Source organism: Macrobrachium nipponense, chromosome 32 (genome assembly GCF_015104395.2).
Source record: "Macrobrachium nipponense isolate FS-2020 chromosome 32, ASM1510439v2, whole genome shotgun sequence".
NCBI classification, from domain to species: Eukaryota; Metazoa; Arthropoda; class Malacostraca; order Decapoda; family Palaemonidae; genus Macrobrachium; species Macrobrachium nipponense.
In genome coordinates, this window is record NC_061094.1 from 53,475,424 (window position 1) to 53,481,474 (window position 6,051).

Below are 6,051 nucleotides of genomic sequence, written 5' to 3' on the forward strand. Positions count from 1 at the left end.
ACTGTTAATAACAGCTCTCGATAAGGGCCAGTGGGAGCCGAAACTGTTGAGCTAAAAAGAATTTCAGCTTTTCTTTCCCCTGTGAGACTACAACCATCATATGTCTATCTTCGTCGTGAAAAAGGAAGACTAAAACCTAGTTCATATATATATATATATATATTTACATATATATATAATATTTATATATATATATATTATATATATATATATATATATATATATATATGTATATATTATATATATATATATAATATATATATATAATAATATATGGGATATATATCATATATATATATATATATATATATATATATATAATATGTAACTAGTAAGGGGGAATGTACAGATTCATCATTTTAACTTCTCCGGAGACTGAGAGTTCGGGCGACAGCTTAAGAATGCTGATGACTCTTTTTTTCGGTGGTGTGATGTTAAAGTTCCTTACCTAAGCATATCAGTGCCATGAGAGATTGTCCAAGGTGCCTTTGAAAACTGGCTGCAACCAGTTACCGAAGGGTGTAAATTCATGTGTACATGTACGAGCTATGTCCGTTCTTAATGGCATGTATTGCCAGAACGATGGAGACAGTTACGGGGAGAAAAGGCAGAATGCTGGGATAGCTCTGCAAAAGTTTATCTATTTCAGTGTGTGATATTCCAAGCTGCAATGGGTAAGAGTTACTGTGATTTAGCCAAAGATATGGCTTGTGTCTGTTTTGATATCTTGTGTTGAAAGGAGGAATGGGCAGACTTATCATTTTAACTTCCCATGGAGACAGAGAGTCCTGGCAACAACCTAAGAATGCTGATAACTCTTTTTGGGTGGTATGATGTTAAAGTTCTTTACCAAGCATATCAGTGCCGTGAGGGCTTGTTCAAAGTGCCTTTGAAAACTGGCTGTGACCAGTTACTTGGGGTGTTGACGAAGAGTGTAAATTCATGTGTACATGTGTGCCTCTTACGCTCATAATAGCATCTTTAGCCAAAACTAGGGGAAGACTTACGGAGAGGTCTGTGCGAGAAAGGCAGAGCCACGATGGCGTGTGCCAAAAAGTTTCCTTTTGAGAGTGTGTGAAATTCCAGGCTGCAATGGGTGAGTTATTATGCTTAGCCAAAGTTATGGCTTGTCTCTTACTTTGATATTTTGTAAAGATGTTCTATTTCATTTAATCTTTTGACTTTGTCTTTACAATTGTGTGTGCTCACGAGTGTGTTCTCCTGTCTTTTAAACAGGCGGTTCTAGTGAAGGGGACCAAGTGTCTTAGTGAGGGGACTGTGTTTTGGAGAAGAGATAATTGGTGTGTGACTAATTACTGATTAAGACTATTAAATACCGGGGGGTTGTCTTTGAGACTTGAACTATTATCATTCTATTAGTTATCCTGTGAGAATCTGAATTATTCAGTTAGTACTTTACTTTGAATAAACATATATTTTTGTAACTTTGACTCTGATTTGGTGACCTTAGATAATGGAGAGGGCTTTTGCCAGTGATCGCCTTGAGAGAGAGAGAGAGAGAGAGAGAGAGAGAGTGAGAGGGCTTTTGCCAGTGATCTCCTTGAGAGAAGAGAGAGAGAGAGAGAGAGAGAGAGAGAGAGAGAGAGAGAGAGAGAGAGAGGGGAGGGACTGAGTGTTACCAGTTCGCCTTCCGCAATGGCTAAACGCTTACCAAATATGAAAATAGCGGGGGCGACGCTCCCGTTGTTAATACTTGTAAAGATGTTCTATGTCATTTAATCTTTTGACTTTGTCTTTACAATTGTGTGTACTTATTAGTATGTCCCTTCTGTCTTTTAAACAGGCGGATCTAGTGGAGGGGGACCAAGTGTCCTAGTGAGGGGGACTGTAATTTTGGAGAGGAGATAATTGGTGTTTGACTATTACTGATTAACGAACTATTATTTTACCGGGGGTTATCTAACGTTAATTGAACCTATTGAGTTATCATTCTATTAATTATCCTGTAAGAATCTGAATTATTCAATTAGTACTTTGCTTTGAATAAACGTATATTTTTGTAGCTCTGACTCTGATTTGGTGACCTTAGATGATGAAGGGGAAGATGGATGGAGAGAGAGAGAGAGAGAGAGAGAGAGAGAGAGAGAGAGAGAGAGAGAGGAAGGCTATTGCCAGAGTTGGGTATAGAGAGAGAGAGAGAGAGAGAGAGAGAGAGGAGAATGTGTTACCAGACAAGGTGTTACCAGTAAGCCTTCCGCTCTTGGCCTAATGTTACCTATGTGAATAACGGGGCGGTGCTCCCGTTGTTAGAGTGGTGGCAGCGGTTTCGTGACTAATTGGAGGTGAGTGTTGTCCTATGGAGATGTTGTTTTTTTTTATGTTCACCAGTGAGTTATTTTTGGTGGCATATAATTGCTGAATTGTGAGTTTACCGTAGTTTTTTTTTTTATTCCGAATAGGTGATAATTTTTTATATAATTGGGCAGTATCATTTGTGAGAGTTATGTCTTTGAGACAATTTTTAGCACCTTAGTCATATCCTGGAGATAATTTTGTGAAATGTGCTTGCGTAGTGTCAGTATAGAACTTTTTTTTTGAGAATCATGGGTTTCTGAAGTTGCAAGTCTGACTAGACATTTTTATGCTGCAGTTCGAGCACTGATGTGTTTGCAGGTGGATATTTTGCTGACAATACTGTGATGAGTCCGGTTGCTGACTCCTTTCCTGTAGCGGTGATTACTCAGAGTTTTTGCAATATCTGGAAATGTTGACCATAACATTTCATGAAAATGCACGTGTAAGGGGTTGCTTTCTGGCCGTGTCTGATAGCTGGAAAAGTTGCGATGGCAAAATTCCGTAACTATACATATGGCATTTATGGGGAAAACGTGGGGGTTATGTATATCATGCATATATTATGTGCTTTGTGTGATGGGGCAAAGTTCACTTATTGTTGTTATCTTTATTTTTTCCTTTTTTTCTTTGCCTAAGAGATATGTAATTGGGGATTGAGCTTTGAATAGCATTTCTTTTTGGATGGGAGATGTATTTGTTGGGGGTGTGTGAATTACATGAAATTGGCGTTTGATGTTAAGTCTCATTTGAGATTAATTATATGAGCAGTAAGAGGGGTTTTTACTGTTAGACATTGGAGAGTTTTTACTGATTTTGTGGTTTGTTGAAATATCAGAGCTTGAGAAAACATTCTTGATAATTTCGGGGCTGGGCTCGTTGCGTGACTTTTTTTTTCTTCGGCTCATTACTTTTTCCTTTTTTTACATGTGAGAATTTGTGAGTTTGAAACGTGATGACAGAAGTCCGTGGAGTTTCTCTCTGAGTTCTGAGTGTGTGTGCTGGTGTGTGACTCTGGTGTAGTTTTTTTTTATTATTAGAGAATTGAGTTAGAGAACTTAATGTTATTTTTGTGTGGTTGTGATAATGACTTATGATTTAGTGATCATATGGAGTTCCTTCACGAGTTGAAGTTAGAAATTAGTTCAGTGGTCATATTAAATGGAGTTAATTGGGAGATGTTCAGTTAGTTTTTTGGGGAATTTTTGAGGTCATTATTTGATAGAAATATGTCTGGGGTTAATTCTTTTTTGATTGACCGATGACTTGACTGACATACTGAAACACACCATAATCGCCGTTCCCCGACGCTAGCAAGACGCCCACCAGCCGTTGCAGAGATGTTGCTGATGTATGCCTAATTATGAGAGTTTCTACAAGTCTACAGAATTCTACAGCGCTTTTGGGGCTACAGAAGCCGTTGGATGCCTTCCGCAGGGAGATGTTTTGCCTTTCTACAGCATGTTTCTACGAGTCTGTGCAGGCAGCTGCAGACAAAGAGGGAGATTCAAGTATCCAAGATGGAGAAAAAAGTTTCTACACCCAATTGTTATTATAGCCCTAGTATAGGGTTTTTGGAGATGAGGTGTGATAAACATTACTTTGTACTGCCAGAGACGTGCAGTTATTACTATATTTTGTGTTTAATGAGCTGGCCAATGTGTTTTTTTTTATATATATGAGCTGCTTTATATGGCCTATGGCTAGGCAGGGGCTAGCCAGGATGGTGGCCGAGCTAATCTGTAACTAGTAAGGGGGAATGTACAGATTCATCATTCTTAACTTCCCTGGAGACTGAGAGTTCGGGCGACAGCTTAAGAATGCTGATGACTCTTTTTTGGGTGGTGTGATGTTAAAGTTCCTTACCTAAGCATATCAGTGCCATGAGAGATTGTCCAAGGTGCCTTTGAAAACTGGCTGCAACCAGTTACCGAAGGGTGTGAATTCATGTGTATGTGTACGAGCTATGTCCGTTCTTAATGGCATGTATTGCCAGAATGATGGAGACAGTTACGAGGAGAAAAGGCAGAATGCCGGGATAGCTCTGCGAAAGTTTATCTATTTCAGTGTGTGATATTCCAAGCTGCAATGGGTAGGAGTTACTGTGATTTAGCCAAAGATATGGCTTGTGTCTGTTTTGATATCTTGTAAAGATGTTCTATTTCATTTAATCTTTTGACTTTGTCTTTACAATTGTGTGTACTTATTAGTATGTCCCTCCTGTCTTTTAAACAGGCGGATCTAGTGGAGGGGACCAAGTGTCCTAGTGAGGGGGGACTGTATTTTGGAGAGGAGATAATTGGTGTTTGACTATTACTGATTAAGACTATTATTTACCGGGGATTATCTAAGTTAATTGAACTATGAGTTATCATTCTATTAATTATCCTGTAAGAATCTGAATTATTCAATTAGTACTTTGCTTTGAATAAACGTATATTTTTGTAGCTCTGACTCTGATTTGGTGACCTTAGATGATGAAGGGGAAGATGGATGGAGAGAGAGAGAGAGAGAGAGAGAGAGAGAGAGAGAGAGAGAGGGGAGAATGTGTTACCAGACAAGGTGTTACCAGTAAGCCTTCCCGCTCTTGGGCCTAAATGTGACCTATGTGAATAATGGGGCGGTGCTCCCGTTGTTAGATTTTATATATATATATATATATATATAGATATATATATATAATTTATATAATATATATATATATGTGTGTGTGTGAGTGTGTGTGTATTTATACGTATATATACATACACACACAGACACACAGACACACACACATATATAGGTATATATATATATATATATATATATATATATATATATATATATATATATATATATATATATATATATATATATATATATATATATATATATATGTGTGTGTGTGTGTGTGTGTGTGTGTGTGTGTGTGTGTGTGTTATTCTTACATAATCTTGAACTTAATTCTAAACGCCAGAGATTTCTAATTACCCCAAATTAACCCGGAAGAAGAAAAACAGAACTCCTCCACCACCACCACAAGTTTTCGAGAATTATTCAAAGGTACTTGGAAGGAGGTGTTTAGTATAAAGCCTTTCTGTGAGTCTAAACCTTGAGAGTCTCTCGAAAGCCGAGTTGAAGTGACAGCAAATGCTTTTTTTCGTGGTTATAGGACTGAAGAAAGCTGATTAAAACGCCATTTAGACGCCATTAAGGCGAGAAACCTTACCACTCCCCCCCCTCTCATTCCCTTCTTTCCGGCTTCTTAGACGAAATCGGATGTATTTCCGTGTGTTTTTAAGAATTGTGGGTCTTGGGGATTGGGAGGGAGTTTGTAAAGGTAAAGATGGGAAGGTGACAGACGCGTGGTCGGTAGGAGCGAGTCCTTGGCCGGCGGTTTTGGTAGAGATTGATTGTGGTTGTTGGGACGTCTCGGTCTAGTGTTTCATAGTTTTGTTCCCTTAGGATTGTAAGATTGTTTTGGAATTAGTGCCTTGTACTGAAGTCTAAGGCGAGTTTTTGGGTATGCATTTTTCATTTGTTTTGAACTACAAGAATCTAGAGAAAAAGGTTATGAAGAAGAGAGAGAGGTGGCGTTCAGTGGTGTTATGACAGTTTGAGCTGATGTTTAGTATAATGAACCACGCTTTAGTACACGGATGTATTCGTGTATGTCTCTATGTTTTATTAGTATTAAGTGATATATAAAGATTATTAATACAATTACTATTCATAATTTCAATTAGTAGCAGAGTTTGG